The sequence below is a fragment of the Nerophis ophidion genome, linkage group LG10 (genome assembly GCF_033978795.1).
Source record: "Nerophis ophidion isolate RoL-2023_Sa linkage group LG10, RoL_Noph_v1.0, whole genome shotgun sequence".
In the NCBI taxonomy this organism is placed as follows: Eukaryota; Metazoa; Chordata; class Actinopteri; order Syngnathiformes; family Syngnathidae; genus Nerophis; species Nerophis ophidion.
This window is the reverse complement of record NC_084620.1, coordinates 31,584,340-31,607,382: the sequence shown is the minus strand read 5'-3', so window position 1 is coordinate 31,607,382 and position 23,043 is coordinate 31,584,340. Positions and strand designations below refer to the sequence as shown.

At 42.4% G+C, this 23,043-nt stretch overlaps 1 protein-coding gene across 5 annotated transcripts in view; it reads right to left on the bottom strand.

Moving 5' to 3' along the window:
• Positions 1 to 22,273, bottom strand: part of htr2cl1 (5-hydroxytryptamine (serotonin) receptor 2C, G protein-coupled-like 1) — a 225,008-nt gene extending 202,735 nt beyond the window's left edge. For all 5 annotated transcript variants that reach the window (XM_061913502.1, XM_061913506.1, XM_061913504.1 and 2 more), the window contains exon 1: positions 22,023 to 22,273. The gene's annotated coding sequence lies outside the window, so the exon portion shown is untranslated. The remainder of the gene's footprint in view (positions 1 to 22,022) is intronic.
• Positions 22,274 to 23,043: the final 770 nt, after the last annotated feature.

Here is a 23,043-nt window from a genome sequence, read left to right as displayed (position 1 = left end):
AACAGCATAGCTTTTATGATTAAAGTGAATACTGTATCCTAATTGTTTAGACAGTAATGTTTACAAGTATAGATTGGGGGATTCCATTTATTGATGTTGAAAGACAATAAAGTCTCTTGTTTACATGTTAGCACTTTAGCGAGCTAGGAAGCTAATGTAATTTTGTCAACATGTGGTTATCAATCACGTTTTTTTGACCATTTTATTTTAATACGATAATACTAACCGATAGGAGTTTTACAGCGGTTAGCATTGCGACTGTTTATTTGTAGTACAAATGCCCCCATCTGCAATTTTCCTAAACAAGTGCTTGTGAGTACATACAGGTGTGTACAGTACAGGTGTTTGTGGTGATTAGGCTAAACACCCTCAAGTTAGAGTTTGTGTTGTGTAGAGCCGGGTAAGACATTTCGAGTGAATACAACTTTCGGGGTCAAACTTGGGGGGTTTATTAAAAGCTCCACATGGGTTTGTCAGAAAAACATAGCACAGACAAAATATGTTTTGATAAACCTTTATTTGTGAGTTAGCTTACACCAGGGGTGTCAAACGTACGGCCCGAGGGCCAGATCAGGCCCGTGAAAAGGTTTTTTCAGGCCCGCGGGATGAGATTGCCAAGTATAAAAATTAACCTGAAATTTTGGAATGAAAGAAACTGCTGTTCTAAATGTGTCCACTGGATGTCGCAATAGCAATTATTTGTATCTTTGTAGATGATGCTACATATGTAGAAAATACACATGATAGTGGTGCAGTCGAGAAAAATGTGCAACTTACATAAATAACATCCTGTAATTTGATTTTGATATCATTTTTTACCTCGATAGATTGAAAATTAACACCAATGAGTTGACTAATGAACGTTATCACATAATTTATTCAGAAAATATAGATGACTACAAATAAAGATTGAATACCATTAACCGCGACATGTAAGTGTAAAAAAAAAAAAAAACATGATTTGTACAATTTCAGAATGTGCTTGTTCTAATTTTAAACAGAGAAAATAATCTGAAGTTGTCTTTATTTTTAAGTTATAGTGCCGTGATTTTACCAGAGTAGATTTTTCTACATGTGGCCCCCGATCTGACATGAGTTTGACACCGCTGGCTTACACAAACAAATACCCGTAAATCCAGTAACTGCAATTTCCAAGAATGATTTAGGACACCAAATAGTTCTGCATCCTCTCAAACATCAAGGGGCAAAAAGTTTACTTCAATCTTACTCCGCAATGAGCAGAGTTCATGCACCAGCATTTGTTACCATGGCGACTGTTCACATCGAGGACCCGTGGGTGACCCCAATGTTAACTGCCTAACCCGCTAGTCCTGCTTTGCTTATGCAAGTAAAGATATCTTTTTTTTTGTTTGTTTTTTTGATTGATCATCCATCCATCCATTTTCTACCGCTTGTCCCTTTTGGGGTCGCTGGATCCTATCTCAGCTGCGTTTGGGTGGAAGGCGGCGTACACCCCAGACAAGTCGCCAACTCATCGCAGGGCTGTTTTATTGATCAATCCAACAAAATAATACACAAAAATACCAGAATAATACAATTCCAAAACCAAACCCGTCCCAGCAAAATTTAGAATAGCAACCAACAGAGCAATTGAGAGGACACACACACATGACACAAAACAATCCAAAAGTTGTCAAACAAAAATGAATATTATCAACAAAAGTGTTAATATTAATAAGAATTCCAACATAGCAGTGATTATAAGTCCCTCATTGACATTATCATCACAGCCGTTTATAAAAAAATAAAATAAAAACATTAAAAAAATGAACAATAGTGTCACAGTGGCTTACACTTGCACTGCATCTCATAAGCTTGACAACACTTTGGGTCCAATATGTTCCACAAAAATAAAACAAGTCATATTTTAGGTTCATTTAACAGATAAAACAAATTTTAATAATGGACCCCATATTCCAATATATGACTCATTATTGTCTGTGACGAGTGCGGGGCATCGTGATGCGGGTGCGTTCTTTCAGAATGCAGTCAGGCTCGGACACAGCGTAAAGGTAAGAAATACTGATTTATTTAAACTTAAAAACAGACTATGAACAGAAAAACTTGCACGAGGCACAAAAGGCAAACAAAAACTACTAGCATGGGAGCTAGAGGAGCAGAAGCTTAGCGTGGACGCTAGCAAGTACCAACATGGGAATCAGAATTGTCACTGTTGTGAAACGCAAACTGCATGAAACACAAACTGAGACGCGAGGACGAGAGAACAAAGGAGGCAGGCTTAAATCAGGATGGTAATCAACAAACTCAGGAAACAAGTAGCAGGTGGAACAAATCATAAACTATGGTAACAGAACAAACAAGGAAGTGAACAAAAAAACTCAAAAATCCAAATAACATATGATCCGGGCAGCTGATCATAACATTATCTAAACTAAAATGCATTTTTTTCTACTGATATCATCTCCATAGCTTGTTTTTTAATTATTACCCTTTTTGTTATGATGCATATTGAAAAAAATGCATTTTTACTCTCTGATGACACGTTACTAAATTGATGCGGATCACCAAGAACACAAGTTTACAGTGTCATTGGAATGTTTATATTTATGAATGTGATATCTTAAACACGGTCAGTGATCTTTAAATATGAATGGTTGATGACGGCCGTCGCATTTTTCTCATTCAAACGCTTTATGCAGACGGCCATCCGTCACTAGTGACCCTCTTAACCTGCCACACATATATAAAGCCAAATATTGCTGCACTTCCTTCATAAGCTCGCCATCATTGCCCTTGCTAACGTTACATCACCAGATTTATTGGTGTCGCTGACTTTCATCTGTGACCGCCACATGTGAGATGTACATTTCTCTTCCCCCTTTTCTTTGTCTGCCTTTTTCCTTTCGCCACTTCCTAATTCTGCAGAATTGGATGCCGCGACTGCCGAGGTGTGTGAGACGGACGAGGCGCCACATGGGATGTGGTTCACACTTTACTACGCCTCGCCTGCGTGGTGATGCGCCACCGGGCCCAAGTGACACATTGTGACGGGGAAGCATCGACACTGGCTATCTTCAGAGACGACATGTGAAGGATGTGCGTTTCAAGGCAGCATATGTACAATAACTGTGGTTGCCAGGTGTAACTCATCCATCCATCCATCCATCTTCTTCCGCTTATCCGACGTCGGGTCGCGGGGGCAACAGCCTAAGCAGGGAAACCCAGACTTCCCTCTCCCCAGCCACTTCGTCTAGCTCTTCCCGGGGGATCCCGAGGCGTTCCCAGGCCAGCCGGGAGACATAGTCTTCCCAACGTGTCCTTGGTCTTCCCCGTGGCCTCCTACCGGTTGGACGTGCCCTAAACACCTCCCTAGGGAGGCGTTCGGGTGGCATCCTGACCAGATGCCCGAACCACCTCATCTGGCTCCTCTCGATGTGAAGGAGCAGCGGCTCTAATTTGAGTTCCTATCTCTCACCCTATCTCTAAGGGAGAGCCCCGCCACACGGCGGAGGAAACTCATTTCGGCCGCTTGTACCCGTGATTTTATCCTTTCGGTCATGACCCAAAGCTCATGACCATAGGTGAGGATGGGAACGTAGATCGACCGGTAAATTGAGAGCTTTGCCTTCCGGCTCAGCTCCTTCTTCACCACAACGGATCGGTACAACGTCCGCATTACTGAAGACGCCGCACCGATCCGCCTGTCGATCTCACGATCCACTCTTCCCCCACTCGTGAACAAGACTCCTAGGTACTTGAACTCCTCCACTTGGGGCAGGGTCTCCTCCCCAACCCGGAGATGGCATTTCACCCTTTTCCGGGCGAGAACCATGGACTCGGACTTGGAGGTGCTGATTCTCATTCCGGTCGCTTCACACTCGGCTGCGAACCGATCCAGTGAGAGCTGAAGATCCCGGTCAGATGAAGCCATCAGGACCACATCATCTGCAAAAAGCAGAGACCTAATCCTGCGTTCACCAAACCGGAACCCCTCAACGCCTTGACTGCGCCTAGAAATTCTGTCCATAAAAGTTATGAACAGAATCGGTGACAAAGGACAGCCTTGGCGGAGTCCAACCCTCACTGGAAATGTGTTCGACTTACTGCCGGAAATGCGGACCAAGCTCTGGCACTGATCGTACAGGGAGCGGACCGCCACAATAAGACAGTCCGATACCCCATACTCTCTGAGCACTCCCCACAGGACTTCCCGAGGGACACGGTCGAATGCCTTTTCCAAGTCCACGAAGCACATGTAGACTGGTTGGGCAAACTCCCATGCACCCTCAAGAACCCTGCCGAGAGTATAGAGCTGGTCCACAGTTTCACGACCAGGACGAAAACCACACTGTTCCTCCTGAATCCGAGGTTCGACTATCCGACGTAGCCTCCTCTCCAGTACACCTGAATAAACCTTACCGGGAAGGCTGAGGAGTGTGATCCCACGATAGTTGGAACACACCCTCCGGTCCCCCTTCTTAAAGAGAGGAACCACCACCCCGGTCTGCCAATCCAGAGGTACCGCCCCCGATGTCCACGCGATGCTGCAGGGTCTTGTCAACAACGACAGCCCCACAGCATCCAGAGCCTTAAGGAACTCCGGGCGGACCTCATCCACCCCTGGGGCCTTGCCACCGAGGAGCTTTTTAACTACCTCAGCGACCTCAGCCCCAGAAATAGGAGAGTCCACCACAGATTCCCCAGGCACTGCTTCCTCATAGGAAGACGTGTTGGTGGGATTGAGGAGGTCTTCGAAGTATTCCTTCCACCTATCCACAACTTCCGCAGTTGAGGTCAGCAGAACACCATCCGCACCATACACGGTGTTGATAGTGCACTGCTTCCCCTTCCTGAGGCGGCGGACGGTGGTCCAGAATCGCTTCGAAGCCGTCCGGAAGTCGTTTTCCATGGCTTCCCAGAACTCCTCCCATGTCCAAGTTTTTGCCTCAGCGACCGCTGAAGCTGCACACCGCTTGGCCTGTCGGTACCTGTCCACTGCCTCCGGAGTCCTATGAGCCAAAAGGACCCGATAGGACTCCTTCTTCAGCTTGACGGCATCCCTCACCGCTGGTGTCCACCAAGGGGTTTTAGGATTGCCGCCTCGACAAGCACCAACTACCTTGCGGCCACAGCTCCGATCAGCCGCCTCGACAATAGAGGTGCGGAACATGGTCCGCTCGGACTCAATGTCCAGCACCTCCCTCGTGACATGTTCAAAGTTCTTCCGGATGTGGGAATTGAAACTTTCTCTGACAGGAGACGCTGCCAGACGTTCCCAGCAGACCCTCACAATGCGTTTGGGCCTCCCCGGTCTGTGAGGCATCCTCCCCCACCACCGCAGCCAACTGACCACCAGGTGGTGATCGGTAGAAAGCTCCGCCCCTCTCTTCACCTGAGTGTCCAAAACATAAGGCCGCAAATCCGATGACACAACTACAAAGTCGATCATGGAACTGCGGCCTAGGGTGTCCTGGTGCCAAGTGCACATATGGACACCCTTATGTTTGAACATGGTGTTTGTTATGGACAAACCGTGACGAGCACAAAAGTCCAATAACAAAACACCACTCGGGTTCAGATCCGGGCGGCCATTCTTCCCAATCACGCCTCTCCAGGTTTCACTGTCGTTACCAACGTGAGCGTTGAAGTCTCCCAGTAGGACAAGGGAATCACCCGGGGGAGCACTTTCCAGTACTCCCTCGAGTGCTCCCAAAAAGGGTGGGTACTCTGAACTGCTGTTTGGTGCATAAGCACAAACAACAGTCAGGACCCGTCCCCCCACCCGAAGGCGGAGGGAGGCTACCCTTTCGTCCACCGGGTTGAACTCCAACGTGCAGGCTTTGAGCCGGGGGGAAACAAGAATTGCCATCCCAGCCTGTCGCCTCTCACTGCCGGCAACGCCAGAGTGGAAGAGGGTCCAATCCCTCTCGAGAGAAGTGGTTCCAGAGCCCTTGCTGTGCGTCGAAGTGAGTCGGACTATATCCAGCCGGAATTTCTCAACTTCGCGCACTAGCTCAGGCTCTTTCCCCCCCAGTGAGGTGACGTTCCACGTCCCAAGAGCTAGCTTCTGTAGCCGAGGATCGGACCGCCAAGTGCCCTGCCTTTGGCTGCCACCCAGCTCACATTGCACCCGACCTCTATGGCCCCTGCTATGGGTGGTGAGCCCATTGGAGGGGTGACCCACGTCGCCTCTTCGCCATGGGAACAGGCCCGGCCACCAGGCGCTCGCCATCGTGCCCCACCTCTGGGCCTGGCTCCAGAGGGAGGCCCCGGTGACCCGTGTCCGGGCGAGGGAAATCTGGGTCTATGTTTTTTCTTCTTCATAAAGTTCTTCGAACTGCTCTTTGTCTGATCCCTCACCTAGAACCTGTTTGCCTTGGGAGACCCTACCAGGGGGCATAAAGCCCCCGGACAACATAGCTCCTAGGATCATTGGGACACGCAAACTCCTCTACCACGATAAGGTGGCAGCTCAGAGAGGAGCAGGTGTAACCCTTCTATCATAAATTATGGTATTAGATCACAGATAATCGTCATTCGCTTTCAACTAACCGTGACCAGAATATTTCATGATTTTTATGAGCTGTTTTACTGAACATCAGTGATGACGACGTGTGTTTTTCTTGCAACGTGAATTGAATATTTGTAAACATAGTACAAAATTTCAATACAAAATAAAAAGCCGTCAAAAACCGTCAGCCGCATTTACGCATCCGATCAGTGGTTTATCGGGTAATTGGTCGACTGTGCAGTCTGTGAAGGAAGAGGGGGTAGCGGGAGGTATATATATTTTGAAGTATTTCTTATATATATATATATATATATATATACAATGGGGCAAAAAAGTATTTAGTCAGCCACCGATTGTGCAAGTTCTGCCACTTAAAATGATGACAGAGGTCTGCAATTTTCATAATAGGTACACTTCAACTGTGCGAGACAGAATGTGAAAAAAAAAATCCAGGAATTCACATTGTAGGAATTTTAAAGAATTTATTTGTAAGTTATGGTGGAAAATAAGTTTTTGGTCAACCATTCAAAGCTCTCACTGATGGAAGGAGGTTTTGGCTCATTCTTTCCTTAACACGGATCAATCGTCCTGTCCCCTTAGCAAAAAAACAGCCCCAAAACATGATGTTTCCACACCCATTCTTCACAATAGGTATGGTGTTCTTGGGATGCAACTCAGTATTCTTCTTCCTCCAAACACGACGAGTTGAGTTTATACCAAAATGGATACATGGATGATACGGCAGAGGATTGGGAGAATGTCATGTGGTCAGATGAAACCAATATAGAAGTTTTTGGTATAAACTCAAGTAAAATACAGCACTATGTAATCAATTTCTCATTTATCAACACTGCTAAATATTGCTCAGTTGTAGTGGTCTTTCTTGAACTGTTTGGAAAAAAAAGATATAAAAATAACTAAAAACTTTTTGAAAAATAAACAAGTGATTCAATTATAAATAAAGATTTCTACACATAGAAGTAATCATCAACTTAAAGTGCCCTCTTTGGGTATTGTAATAGAGATCCATCTGGATTCATCAACTTAACTCTAAACATTTCTTCACAAAAAAAGAAATCTTTAACATCAATATTTATGGAACATGTCCACAAAAAATATAGCTGTCAACACTGAATATTGCATTGTTGCATTTCTTTTCACCGTTTATGAACTTACATTCATATTTTGTTGAAGTATTATTCAGTAAATATATTTATAAAGGATTTTTGAGTTGTTGCTATTCTTAGAATAGTTTTGAAAAATCTCACGTACCCCTTGGCATACCTTTAAGTACCCCCAGGGGTACGCATACCCCCATTTGAGAACCACTGTCCTAAGTGATAAAAATAAACTCATTAAAAGATGCATTGTTTGCATCTTCAGCACACTTGTGCAGCCTAGTGGCGTTTTTGTAAATGCACTGGACGACTGCTTATAAAATTCCCAATACAAAGTGGTAGACGTCTCCTGCTTGGTTGAAAACCGCAAAACGCCACAGGCATAATAACATGACAGTGCAGTGAATGAGTGTTTCCATGGTGATGCCCCTTATAGTGGGTGCAAAATCCTCATTTAAATAGGGCAGTCTGAACCACTTTTTAATTGTACAGGCAGTCTTAGTAGATCACGCAACACGCCCACTAATAGTACACACTATTTTATAGATTGCACAGGTCGTTTAGCGTAAGGCATTTGGATCTCTGCAAATCAAGCCCCTAGTGTACATATCAAATTGTACTGATGGAAATATTAGATTTGAGACTCAGCCATAGTCTGCAGACAGGATAGTTCCTAAAGATACCGGTGTGTTGCTATGATGTCGCAATGTTTAGCTGACTGCTGAAGTGGACTTGACAGCTTTCGAGCTGTTTTTATTTAGCATCTGTTGGATTTGGGTCATGAAAGTGCGGCACGGCCACCGTGGAGGAGCGTGGAACAATTGGGATAATGACATTAGTGGCCGGCCAGGAGAGCGGGGCTTCATAACAGCAAAACAGAACACTACAAGGCTGCAGATATGAACTCGCCTTACCACATTGGAACTTTTATGTGTCCTCTTGAGCTAAATGTTTCTGCTTTCAAGCCTCATCGCTCTCCTCCTCCTCCTTTAAAGCCGCTCAAGGTATCTGCGGTGGAATGATAAAAAAGACCACAAGCGTGCATCAGTGTGCGGGAGGCCTTGGCAGCTTCAAGAGAGCCTTTGTCTTTTGTAGCGCCTGCATTGAATTGTCTGTATTTCTTTTTCTGAAGTGCACAGTGCAGGACTGAAAGCTGAAATTTGAAGTCGACGGATCAAACAAAACGGGAAGCGCGACTACCGCAGACTTTCAGTTTTGCTTAACATACGATGGAAGAATTGTGTCTTAGGTGAATGTCCTAGATGGAAAAATCGAGCATGCCCTCCCTAACCCTGCGAGGGGAACACGAAAAAAGAGAAATTCCTCCAGGTGCCAATTTGGCCACATCACAAAACAGAAAATCAATGAAACTCGACAGGAAGCTCCTTCTAGGGTAAACTCCTTGAATGGAGCCGGCATAAAACATGACGTTATCCCTGGCTCCTGGAATGGACATAACCTCACCAGAGATGCTTATCTTACCTCTGGAACACTGCAGACTATGTTGATCCCCGTGTTAGAGGGTCAACAAGATGTTTGAATTTGAGTTTATTTGGAACATGCATGCATACAACATGATACATCACGATTTCCCGTTTCTGTTCAACATGTTCGAAAACGAGTAGGAAGAGGCAGAGTTTATTTAATCATACCCCTTTTTCCTTTACATAGCAGTTGCTGAAACTTTTGTTCACTTCCTGTTCTCAATTTATTCATAATATACTCCATAATTAATATCAATACAAATAAAAGAATAATTGATAATTAGTGAAGTAAGTCCCACTTCCAGGGTTTCCAACACATTCATTCTTTCGTGGCGGGCCGCCACGAAAGAATTATGGCGGCGGCAAATTTAAAAAAATGTTTTAAAATGTTTTGTTTTATTTTTTTATTTTTTTTCCGGCTTTTGACTCGCTCGACCGCTCATGAAAGCAATTGGACTCTGTCTGTGAATGGAGCTTGTAGTTACATATTATATACGTAAATATGTAAATATTATATACATATGTATATAAATATGTACATAAAGTTTTGTAATTATATTCCCACTCCGCGTTCTTCGTGGTCATTGCCGCTGCCGCTGCCACCCCCCCAAGCCCGACCACACCCCCACAAATAGATGCCTGACCTGTGCGAAACACTGATTCTTCATATGGTGAGATGAGTAAGATTATATCAGAAATGAATGGATGAATGAGATACATTCAGAATGTTTATCATGGTTCTTCTTCTTTGTACTTTGTAAACACTTTAAGTTTGAAAAGTTTCTTGAAGTGGATAATATTGGTACCCTGTTTGATTTCTTTGCTTAATCCGTTCCATAATTTAATTCCACATGCAGATTTACTGAAGGTTTTAAGTGCTGTACGTGCGTACAAAATTTTTAAATTACATTTTTCTCTGCCATTATATTTCTCCTCTTTTGTTGAGAAGAATTGTTGTGTATTCTTGGGTAGCAGATTCTAGTTTTCTTTGTGTATAATTCCTCTTTTGTTGAGAAGAATTGTTGTATATTCTTGGGTAGCAGGTTCTAGTTTTCTTTGTGTATAATTTTAGCTGTTTGCAAATTCACTTGATTGATTGATTGATTGATACTTTTATTAGTAGATTGCACAGTACAGTACATATTCCGTACAATTGACCACTAAATGGTAACACCCGAATAAGTTTTTCAACTTGTTTAAGTCGGGGTCCACGTTAATCAATTCATGTTGTGGAATTTCAATATTTTTGATACAATAAATAAGGGGTTTGTATGTTCTCTATATCCAACATTATGTATTATTTTAACTGATCTATTTTGTAACACAGTTAATGAATGAAGTGTACTTTTGTAGTTATTTCCCCATATTTCTACACAATAACTCAGTAACACTAGCGGGCAGTAGATGTTTCTTAGGACTAAGAACACAACAAAACCAACAGGCGAACTCGATAAACAATCAGTGTTAATGCGTTGATGGCCTTTTAGCTGCAGAATCTGTGAAGTGTAGTGAATTATATTTATATAGCGCTTTTCTCTAGTGACTCAAAGCGCTTTTACGTAGTGAAACCCAATATCTAAGTTACATTGAAACCAGTGTGGGTGGCACTGGGATCAGGTGGACCAAGGACACAACAGCAGTGACTAGGATGGCAGAAGCTGGGATGGAATCTGGAACCCGCAAGTTGCTAGCACGGCCCGCAACTGGAGCTATACCGCCCCCCAAACCTGCTTCCTGTTGGAAGCAATATGACTTTGTAAACTCACCCTAGCACGGCGCGGAGATTGCTATCAATAGACTCAAAAGCTAACACAGTCGTAAAAAAAAAAAAACTTTTGGTCTTTAGATGACATCACCCGTCCAAAACTATATCTGCCAGTGATTTATTTGAGTCTACTCCAAGGACCGCGTAGCAGATAACATTGTTTCCCAAATCTCCGTCTCTAGCCGATAAATCCACCTTCCAGGCTCACGTTGAACATCATCATACAGCAGCAAAGCGTCCGCACTTTTGTTCCGCATCCTCTTTTCACTCGAGAACTATAATAGGCTTTCGTTCCAGAGCACTCTGCGTATCCCAAAAGGAATTCTCTGATGTCAGCCTATCAATGTTTAAAAAAGGGGCATGATCACAACCTATAAAAAGTCTGCTTTTCTTCGTATTTTGCTGGCAACGGGACGACGGCGGGTTTAATTAAAATAGAGCGGATGCATTCACAGCAGGAAATGAATGAATGCACCTTGAAGCAGCACACATGGAATAACTTTGAATCAAGCCAAGTGCTTTTTAATGGCGTTTGGTTAGTGAGCCTGCAGCGGGTGCAGAATACCAATTTGACAGCACGCACACACGCAATCCCATTTAATACAAAGATGTCACCCAAGTAAAAACACCGAGGTGTTTTTATGGGCTAATGCGAGGGCCACCCCTGCAGTGATCGATGAGCTTTGCCTGCTGCCGGGCTGCCGCCGATTGAGGCCAAGGCCTTCATCCGCTCTCTTCCAACCTCCCACTGCCCAAGGACTGGCAGGTCACAGGTGGGCCTTGCTGCCTCACATGACCGCTTGCCACTCTAATCTGCCAAGGTCTCGGCTTGTGGCGAAAGCGATGAGGCTTGGCCAAATGAGATCTACTTCGGAGGGAACGACCGAGTCATATATCCTTAGTGGCCGAGCAGTTAGAGTGTACGCCCTGAGATCGGTAGGTTGTGAGTTCAAACCCCGGCCGAGTAATACCAAAGACTATAAAAATGGGACCCATTACCTCCCTGCTTGGCACTCAGCATCAAGGGTTGGAATTGGGGGTTAAATCACCAAAAATGATTCCCGAGCGCGGCACCGCTGCTGCTCACTGCTCCCCTCACCTCCCAGGGGGTGAACAAGGGGATGGGTTAAATGCAGAGGACAAATTTCACCACACCTAGTGTGTGTGTGACAACCATTGGTACTTTACTTTACTTTACTTTACTTACCGTATTTTTCGGAGTATAAGTCGCTCCGGAGTATAAGTCGCACCTGCCGAAAATGCATAATAAAGAAGGAAAAAACATATATTAGTCGCACTGGAGTATAAGTCGCATTTTTGGGGGGAAATTTATTTGATAAAACCCAACACCAAGAATAGACATTTGAAAGGCAATTTAAAATAAATAAAGAATAGTGAACAACAGGCTGAATAAGTGTACGTTATATGACGCATAAATAACCAACTGAGAAGGTGCCTGGTATGTTAACCTAACATATTATGGTAAGAGTCATTCAAATAACTATAACATATAGAACATGCTATACGTTTACCAAACAATCTGTCACTCCTAATCGCTAAATCAGATGAAATCTTATACGTCTAGTCTCTTACGTGAATGAGCTAAATAATATTATTTGATATTTTAGGGTAATGTGTTAAAAATTTCACACATGAGTCGCTCCTGAGTATAAGTCGCACCCTCGGCCAAACTATGAAAAAAACTGTGACTTAAAGTCCGAAAAATACGGTGTATACTTTGCGGTAAAAAGGAAGCCCTGTGTGTTGGCCGTTCATTTTTTTTTTTTTTAATTGACGCTCAAATGTAATGATTATCCGCATCTATTTGGTTTGCACGATACAGAAGTTATACCATATACATGTAGATGATATCAGTTTAGCCAATTATAACAATTATATTGTTATAATGCATGTTCAGTTCAGTTTCAGTGTATTTTAAACATGCATGTGATACAATGTAATGCATCACACAATTCCGGTTGTTTCATTACAACACGTAAATGGTAAATGGGTTGCACTTGTATAGCGCTTTTCTGCCTTTGTTTTAAGGAATTCAAAGCATTTTGACTCTATTTCCACATTCATACACATACCTTCACACATTCACACACTGATGGCGGGAGCTGCCATGCACTGCATTAACCAGGACCCATCAGGAGCAAGGGTGAACAAGCTTCTGCATACAGCAGAAGCTTGTATGCAAACTACAACACCATTAAGAACTTTTTGGAACACATCAACGAACCTTTCAAAGTGATCGCCGTCACAGAAACATGGATTGATGATAAAAAAGGAATAGATTTTGATCTGGAAGGAAATGAACTACATTACATCAACAGAACCAACAAAAATGGAGGGGGAGTAGCTGTGTATGGGATGAAGAACCTGAACTACAAAGTGGTAAAAAACATGTCATTTGCTATAGATAATATCTTAGAATGTATTACCATTGAAATATGTCAGGAAAAAAGCAAAAACATATTCATCAGTTGTATATACCGATCACCAAAGTCAAGTATAGAAACTTTTGAAGAATGGATCAAGGCAACTTACATGGACAATGGTAAAAAAATAATTTTCTTATGCGGTGACTTTAATATTGACTCATTGAACCCTAACAAGCAAAAGTTTATTGATGACTTCATTGATACAATGTACAGCATCAGTTTATATCCTAAAATCACAAAGCCAAGCAGAATCACAGGACACTGTGCTACGCTTATTGATAATATTTTTACCAATGATTTTGATAATAACACTACAAGTGGTCTACTTATAACCTATGTTAGAGATCACATGCCAGCTTTTACAATATATGATGGAAGACAAAAGGACATTTCAAAGACTGTGCACAGAGAAGAGGATGATTGCTTTCAAAATGGAGCTACAAAAGCAAGATTGGGACAATGTGTACAATGAAAAAGAGGTTGATGAAGCATATGAACATTTCTTACACAAGTTCATAATACTTTATGACAAACATTGTCCATGGAGACAACTCAGTAGCAAGCAGAGAAAAAATAATCAACCATGGATGACAAAAGGATTAAAAAATACTTGTAAGAAGAAGAATACACTATATAGAAAATGTATAGCACAAAGAACTACAGAGGCAGAAGTTTAGTATAAAACGTATTAAAACAAGTTTACAAACATACTACGATCATGTAGAAAATAATATTACAGTGAATTATTGGAAAGGAACAAAAATAATATGAGAGCAACATGGGGCATTCTCAATAGCATTATTAAAAATGGCACTAAAAGGGATTACCCCCAATACTTCTTAGATGGAAATAAACATAATGACAACATAAAGGAAGTAGTTGAAAGCTTTATTAATTACTTTGTAAATATTGGACCAAAATTGGAAGAAAGGATTCCAGACCCAGTTTTAATTGAGGACTATAATGATACCATAGAGCGAAATCCCAACTCCATGTTCCTCAGTAATGTGACACAGGAGGAAATAGTTAAAATTGTGAAAAAATGTAAATCAAAGACTTCAACTGATTGTAAAGGAATTGATATGGATACGATAAAAAAGGTTATTGGAGAGATCTCAGGACCATTAATGTATATTAGTAACCTATCATTTCAAACAGGTACATTTCCAAACAAAATGAAAATAGCTAAAAATGCACCGATTTATAAGACTGGAGACAAACATCTATTTAAAAATTATAGACCTGTTTCTTTACTTCCACAATTTTCTAAAATCATTGAAAAACTGTTTATTAACAGATTAGAGAGTTTCATAAATAAAAATAGAATACTCGTAGAGAACCATTATGGATACAGACCTAATGTTTCAACTTCAATGGCTTTAATTGAAATTACAGAAGAAATTACCAATGCAATAGATAGTAAAAAATGTGCGGCAGCAATGTTTATGGATCTAACTAAAGCATTTGACACAATTAATCACAATATTTTAATCAAAAATCTAGAACGATATGGCATCAGAAGGTTAGTCTTAAACTGGATAAAAAGTTATCTAACGAACAGGAAACAATACGGGAAACTAGGCGAACACACTTCTACAAAGCTAAATATATCCTGTGGTGTACCTCAGGGATCACTACTAGAACCTAAGTTATTCAATCTCTATATAAATGACATTTGTAAAGTTACAAGAGATTTAAAGTTAGTATTATTTGCAGATGATACAACAGCAAATAAGGTGGCGACTTGTCCAGGGTGTACAATGCCTTCCGAACGATTGTTTGCATGAGATAGGTGCCAGCGCCCCCCGCGACCCCATAAGGGAATAAGCGGTAGAAAATGGATGGATGGATGGACAACAGCGTTTTGTTCAGGAGAGAACACACAGAAGATAATACAAATAATAACAGAAGAAATGAACAAATTAAAAAAATGGTTTGACGAAAACAGACTATCATTAAATCGCAGTAAAACTAAAATAATGCTATTTGGTAATAGTAGAAGAGAAAGTATAACACAAATAGAAATAGATGGAATAGAAATTGAAAGAGTAAATGAAACTAAATTTCTAGTTTCATTTAGTTTCTAGTTTCATGATTGATGATAAATTGAACTGGAAATCCAACCATCCATCCATTTTTCTACCGCTTATTCCCTTTTGGGGTCGTGGTGGGCTCAGCTACAATCGGGCGGAAGGCGGTGTACACCCTGGACAAGTCGCCACCTCATCGCAGGGCCAACACAGATAGACAGACAACATTCACACTCACATTCACACACTAGGGCCAATTTAGTGTTGCCAATCAACCTATCCCCAGGTGCATGTCTTTGGAGGTGGGAGGAAGCCGGAGTACCCGGAGGGAACCCACGCATTCACGGGGAGAACATGCAAACTCCACACAGAAAGATCCCGAGCCTGGGATTGAACCCAGGACTGCAGGACCTTCGTATTGTGAGGCACATGCACTAACCCCTCTTCCACTGTGAAGCCTGAACTGGAAATCTCATGTAAAAAATATACAACATAAAGTTGCAATAAACACGTCAGTAATGAATAAAGCTAAATATGTTCTAGACCAAAAATCACGTCATATTCTCTACTGCTCACTAGTGTTACCATATCTGAGTTATTGTGTAGAAATATGGGGAAATAATTACAAAAGTACACTTCATTCACTAACAGTGTTACAAAAAAGATCAGTTAGAAAAATACATCATGTTGGATATAGAGAACATACAAACCCTTTATTTATTGAATCAAAGATACTGAAATTCCAAGACATAGAGGATTTGCAAACAGCTAAGATTATACACAAAGCAAACTATAACCTGCTACCCAAGAATATACAACAACTCTTCTCAACAAAAGAGGAAAAATATAATATTAGAGAAAAATGTAATTTAAAACATTTGTACACACGTACAACAATTAAGACCTTCAGTATATCAGTATGTGGAATTAAACTATGGAATGGATTAAGCAAAGCAATCAAACAATGTACTAATATCCTGCACTTCAAGAAACTCTTCAAACTTAAAGTGTTTACAAAGTAAAAAAAAGAAGAACCATGATAAACATTCTGAATTTATTCACCCATTCATTCTTTCATTCTCAAAATAATCTTACTTATTTCATCGTATGGAATAAAACGTACTTCAACAATTATTTATTTATTTATTTTTATTGTGATTACTTATGGAGTATATTGTGAAGACTTTGAGAACAGGAAGTGAACAAAAGTTTTAGCAACTGTTATTTAAAAGAAAAGGGGTAGGATTAAAAAAGCTCTGCTTCTTCCTACTCCTTTTCGAACATGTTGATAAGAAAAACTGGAAATTGTGCTGCGAAGTTCACAACATAAGAAATCAGCACATGTTGGACTGTGGGAGCACATGATGTCATGAATGTGGAGGAAATTAGTGTTGAGCACTTGCACTCAGTCTTGATAAATCACTTGCAAACAACCATTGTGTGTGTGTGGAGGATAAGGTTAGTTTGGATTTACCCCGGCTTAGTGTAGAAGGGTCCACAGGGTGTTCAATCGTTGTAACCGGACTGCTTGGTTTGTCTTGTCTGTAAATGCTCTATTTGCAAAAGTGTAAATGCCTTTTTAAAAAGTGTACAAATGCAAAGGGACACATCCTGCAGGCCTGTAAATGGAATAAAAGAACAATAATAATCGCACTGAATTGAAACAATGCAAAGGGACAGTCTTTGCACCAGAATCACATTCCAGTCTTGGCCTATCAGCTGCTAAACTCATTTTTGGCTTGCTGATCCACTGATTCATTCTGGGTGCGGAAATAACAAAGAACGTATTCCCAACAAGCAGTGACGTTTGACCATATGTGACTCTGAGAAGGTGGCAGACCTCACTGAGCGACTGCATGGAAGAAGAACCATGCACCAACTAATGAGAGGAACTAACATCCCAAATGGATCTTGGTTCAGTCAAAAAGCACACACCCAATACTGATGCGCCTCCGATATTTTGTGAAAAAGCCCACCAGGTTTATTGGAGGGAAGACGAAAGAGAGAGGAGAGACATGCCATTAAAGAGATGGTGAGCATTCAAATGACACTTCTGGAACAAATTGAATTCTGAGACGGTTGAGAAAGCAAAGAACAAAAAGAGGCTACAGAATCCATCCATCTATTTCCTACCGCTTGTCCCTCTAGGGTCCGCGGGGTTGCTAGTGCCTATCCTTTACCTGCTGCATCGAGCCCACTCACACCTGGATAAGGGAAATGGGACTGTGAGGATCTTGTTCCTGGACTTCTCGAGTGCCTTTAATACCATCCAGCCCCGCCTCCTTCAGGACAAGCTCTACAAAATGCAAGTGGACCCCTGCTTGGTTGCCTGGATTTCAAACTACCTCACCGACAGGCCACAGTACGTCAGACTGAAGGACATCACGTCTGACACTGTGATCAGCAGCACCGGAGCACCGCAGGGAACGGTGCTAGCCCCTCTTCTCTTCACCCTGTACACCGCTGACTTCTGCTACAACTCAGAGCTGTGTCACATCCAGAAGTACGCGGATGACACAGCCATCGTCGGGTGCATCAGGGACGGCAGAGAGGAGGAGTTTCGGAATCTGGTGAGGGACTTTGTTGTCTGGTGCCACACGGACCTCTTGCAGCTCAATCCATCAAAGACCAAGGAGCTGGTCATTGACTTTGGGAGGTCGAGTCCACGGTCACAACCTATTGTGATCGAGGGAGTTGAGGTACAGACCATGGACTCATTCAAGTACCTCGGGGTTTGGGTGGACAATAAGCTGGACTGGACTGTCAACACGGACCATCAGTACAAGAAAGGACAGAGCAGGCTGTACTTCCTCAGGAGACTGCACTCCTTCAACATCTGCAAAAAAACTCCTGTGGATGTACTACCAGTCTGTGGTTGCCAGTGTTCTGTTCTACATGGTAGTGTGCTGGGGGGGCAGTACATCTAAGAAGGACAGCTCCAGACTTGAGAAACTGATCAGGCGGGCCGGTTCTACAATTGGAATGAAACTGGACACACTGGCGACGGTGGCAGAGAAGAGGACTGTGGACAAACTAGTGAGCATCCTGGATGATGCCAGTCACCCTCAGCATAGCGTTATCAGTAGCCAGAGAAGCCTGTTCAGTGCTAGACTGCTTCATCCCAAGTGCAGGACTAATAGACTCAAGAACTCCTTTGTCCCACACGCCATTAGACTGTACAACTCCTCTCTGGGGCGGGAGGCGGGGGATATTAGGATGACAGGGGATGCAAAACAATAACAGTGCAATACGTTTTCATAACATGGTCACTACTGCCTACATTGTCTTGTTATATTCTTATTTTACTGTTATATTGTTATTCCCATTGTTGCTTTTTAGTTTTTATTCTTATTGTAATATTTCTCTATTTTGTTTCCATTTAAACCCCATTATTTACTTTTTACTTTTATTTAAATTGATCTCAACTCTGTACACTGCTGCTGGAATTTTAATTTTCCTAAAGGAACTCTCCTGAAAGAATCAATAAAGTACTATCTATCTATCTATCTATCTATCTATCTATCTATCTATCTATCCATCTATCTATCCTAGCTGTATTTGGGCATATGGCAGGGTACACCCTGGACAAGTCGCCACCTCATCACAGGACCAACACAGATAGACTAGGAAAATAATCCACTGGGTCCAAAAGGCGGGGGACACCATGGACAATCTTATTGACGTATTGTCTAAATCACTGGTGTCAAACTCAAAGCCACTTCATTTTATTTGGCCCTCGAAAACTTGGAAATAATAGGTATCAATAAAGTACTGTAATTTTTCTGACTAAATGTATTTTTTCTTTCCATTTTTGCAGAAAAAAAATGTTAACTTAAATATTGTCTAATTGTGCAAATATATATTATCACATATTCAAACCCATCCATCCATCTATGTTCTACCGCTTGTCCCGTTTGGGTTCACGGGGGGTCGCTGGAGCCTGTCTCAGCTGCATTCGGGCGGAAGGCGGCGTACACCCTGGACAAGACGCCACCTCATCGCAGCGCCAACACAGATAACATTCACACTCACATTCACACACTAGGGACCATTTAGTGTTGCCAATCAACCTATCCCCAGGTGCAGTTACGGGGAGAACATGCAAACTCCACACAGAAAGATCCCGAGCCCGGCATTGAACCCAGGACAACTCAGGACTTTGGTATTGTGAGGCACATGCACTAACCCCTGTTTTACCATGCTGCCCCACATTCAAACCATTTTTTAAATAGAAATAAATACTAATAATAAAGATTTCAAAGCAAATTATCCATCAAAATGTGCAACGTAAAAGTAGCAATAGATGTCATGGGCAAATTGTGAAATTTACCGTGTTTTTTACAGCATTTTTCTTTAAATGAAAACTGTAATACTGTTTACTGTAATACACTGTGGTGTCATTTTGGCATTTAGAGTAATACACCGAAAAATCTACAGCTCAGGTGCCAAAATTGTACTTAAAATGCTGTTTTTTTAATTTAAAGTAAAAAAAAACAAATGTAAATTTGACAGTAAAATTCTGACAACTGAGCTGCCGTTTTTAACCATAAAAACAGCAGAACTGTTTTTCCATTTACACAGTAATATACACTACATTTTGAGGTGAAATTATTGCAACTTACCATATTTTTTTTCATTTTAGTTTTTAAAAAATCTGCTAATAAAATGTATCAAATAATTGTGTAATAATAGTATTCACCGTTAGACGCATAACTGTGATGTGGTCCTCAGTGAAAACCACTTTGACAGCTCTGGTGTAAATAGATATAGGTACACCATTAACAAGGTCTGAAACATCACACAAAGACAACAACGCTCTCCAAAATGCACAGTTGTCTAATTTTTTTGCATCTTTCCCCCATAGCAAAAACCTCAAGCAGCATGTCTTCAGCAGGGGATACTTCATTAAGAACACAATTGAGACAAGTGTAGATGTTCTAAATATTTCTATCAAGATTAAGTAACAATAAGCACACAATAAATATTCGACAAGACCGTGAGGAAGCAGGGCCTTAAAATCACCCGTGACCCACACCACGTACTTTATAGTGAAATTGTATTGATGCCAAATAGTAAACGGTACAGAACAGCAACATACAAACTCAACAGGTTTAGATTGTCCTTTGTCCCACTGGCAATAAAAGCACTTAAAAACAGAAAACTACTGTAGTATCCGGATGCATTAATAAAAAATGCAATATTGGGAAAGTGCAATACGGGGGGAGTATGAACTGTATGTATGTATGTATGTATGTATGTATATATGTATGTATGTATGTATGTATGTATGTACAGTATGTATGTATGTATGTATGTAAAACCCTGTGTCTTGATGCCCGAGACAAATCTCTCCTTGGAGACATCCACCCATCCATGTTCTACCGCTTGTCTCATATGGAGTCGCGGTGGGTGTGGAGGTTGGAGCCTATCCCAGTTGCACACGGGCGGAAGGCAGGGCTACACTCTGGACAAGTCGCCACCTCATCGCAGTCCTCGGAGACAATAAAGCTAATTATTATTATTTGTATTAATGTGTTGGCCCTGCGATGAGATGGCGACTTGTCCAGGGTGTAGCCCGCCTTCCGCCCGATTGTAGCTGAGATAGGCGCCCGCAACCCCAAAAGGGAATGGGCGGTAGAAAATGGATGGATGGATGAATAATGCGGGTATGCATGGTGGAACAGGGGTTGGTGCGTGTGTCTCACAATACGAAGGTCCTGGGTTCGATGCTGGGCTCGGCGTCATTCTGTGGGAAGTTTGCATGTTCTCCTCGTGACTGCGGCGTGGGTTCTTTCCGGGTAGTCCGGCTTCCTCCCACCGCCAAAAACATGCACCTGGGGATAGGTTGATTGGCAACACTAAATGGTCCCTGGTGTGTGAATGTGAGTGTGAATGTTGTCTGTCTATCTGTGTTGCTCCCCCCTCTTTCCCCCCGCGACCCTGAAAGGGACAAGCGGTAGGAAATGGATGGATGGATTATTATCAATGTTATTTATTTTAGACTACCAAACGTAGTGGCCATGGTGAGGGGTGGCATTGTTGGGTCTATGGTCCTGGGATCTTCCCTGGACACACATGCACTAATTGCAGACAGGAAATGCACACGCAAAAAAGCATTTTTCTTCTTCTTTTTCTTCGCATGATTCAAATTTTTGGTGCAGAAATGTGCGCGCTAATGTACCGCCCACGCGTGTGGACGAGGCGCAGCATGACCGCGGCCACGCCTTCCACCTCAACCCCCTCACCCTCTTACACGCGACCACCACTGGAACGCTGCACCGATTTAATGACAAATATTCAAACGTGCGACATTCACATTTTAGGTGCGCTGACTGAAACTCTGGAAATAAATCACGATCAAAACGTATTTTGCTACTTTTTCCATTTTTTTTTTTACATTTTTATGTATTAATTTATTTTATTTTATTTTTTCAAGATTTGTAAAGTTAACGCGCACTGTTGTGCTGCAATTTCCAAGGACACGCGTCCATCTAAAGTTTCACCAAAAAAAAACAAAAAACAAAAAAACACGCATCCTGTGCAGCGCAGCCATGATGATGCGTTGTCCCCCCGACAAAACAACTCCAAAAGCCGCTCTCGACTCCGAGCGTCCACCCGTCAAACGGTCTCGATCTCCCCATGGGTGTTATTCGTCAAAACCATAAAAAATAAAATACTTTCTCACCTGCTCACGCGTCCACCTCAAAACGTCCATTCTTAAATGCATTTACATCCTCCTCGGGATTCTTCTTTTTGTAGCAATTTAAAGCTTCCAAAAGCAGGGCAGCTTAGTCTGGGTCCGGACTAGGCTGCAGGTGCGCCGAGCATGCAGTCCTGCACCAAGACTGCTTCAAAAAAAACGAAAAGAAACGGGAGGGGGGCGTTGACAAAGGACCCTCTCTCCTCTCTTTACTATCAGGTCTGTTGTGTGCTGCCTTTAACACCAAGATGTGCAGGAAAGTTGGAGCAGCAGGGAAGAGGATGATGATGAGGAGGAGGAGAGAGAAAAAATACTGAAAGGAATCTATTGGAGATGGAGGGACAAGAATGTAATAAATAATGGGGGCGCGGGATCTCAACAGGGGGGAAATATCATCTCATTCATGCAGCTGGTTATTCATGCTGGCTGGATGAACTTGTAAATACTGAGAGGCATTAATAATTTCAGCTCATTGAGACTTACAGCAAACATTGGAACAAGCAGCTCGCCGTCACTTTTGCAGCCCAGATTCACTCCACAGCCATATAGAAATCCAAACATAGTGAAAACGTTACAATACAGAAGGAAGAAGACGGCACAGAATGCAGGATGTCGTTTGACTCTATATTTATTTATATATTAACATTAGAATGGAGTGTGAAACTAATCCAAATATGTGTATGCTCGCGATTAAGTGTTGAGGGAGATGCGGAAGTCCAAGAGGGGGGCAAGGCAGGCTCGGAGGTCTGTGGGCAGGCGTGAGTTCAAGGGCAGGAGCGAGGCGTCAAAGTCTGTGTCCGGGCGCGAGGTCGAGATCAAAGAGGCAACAAGGGAACCAGAGGGACCACAGGGGCGACAAGGCACACAGCTCGTGACGCGGGAAACGAAGGAATGCTGCTGGATGACGACAAGGGGAGACGACACAAATCAACCCGGAAGTGGGACAGACACACAGAGAGAGAGAGAGAGAGAGAGCTGGAGATATTCGGCCTACTGTACTGGAACA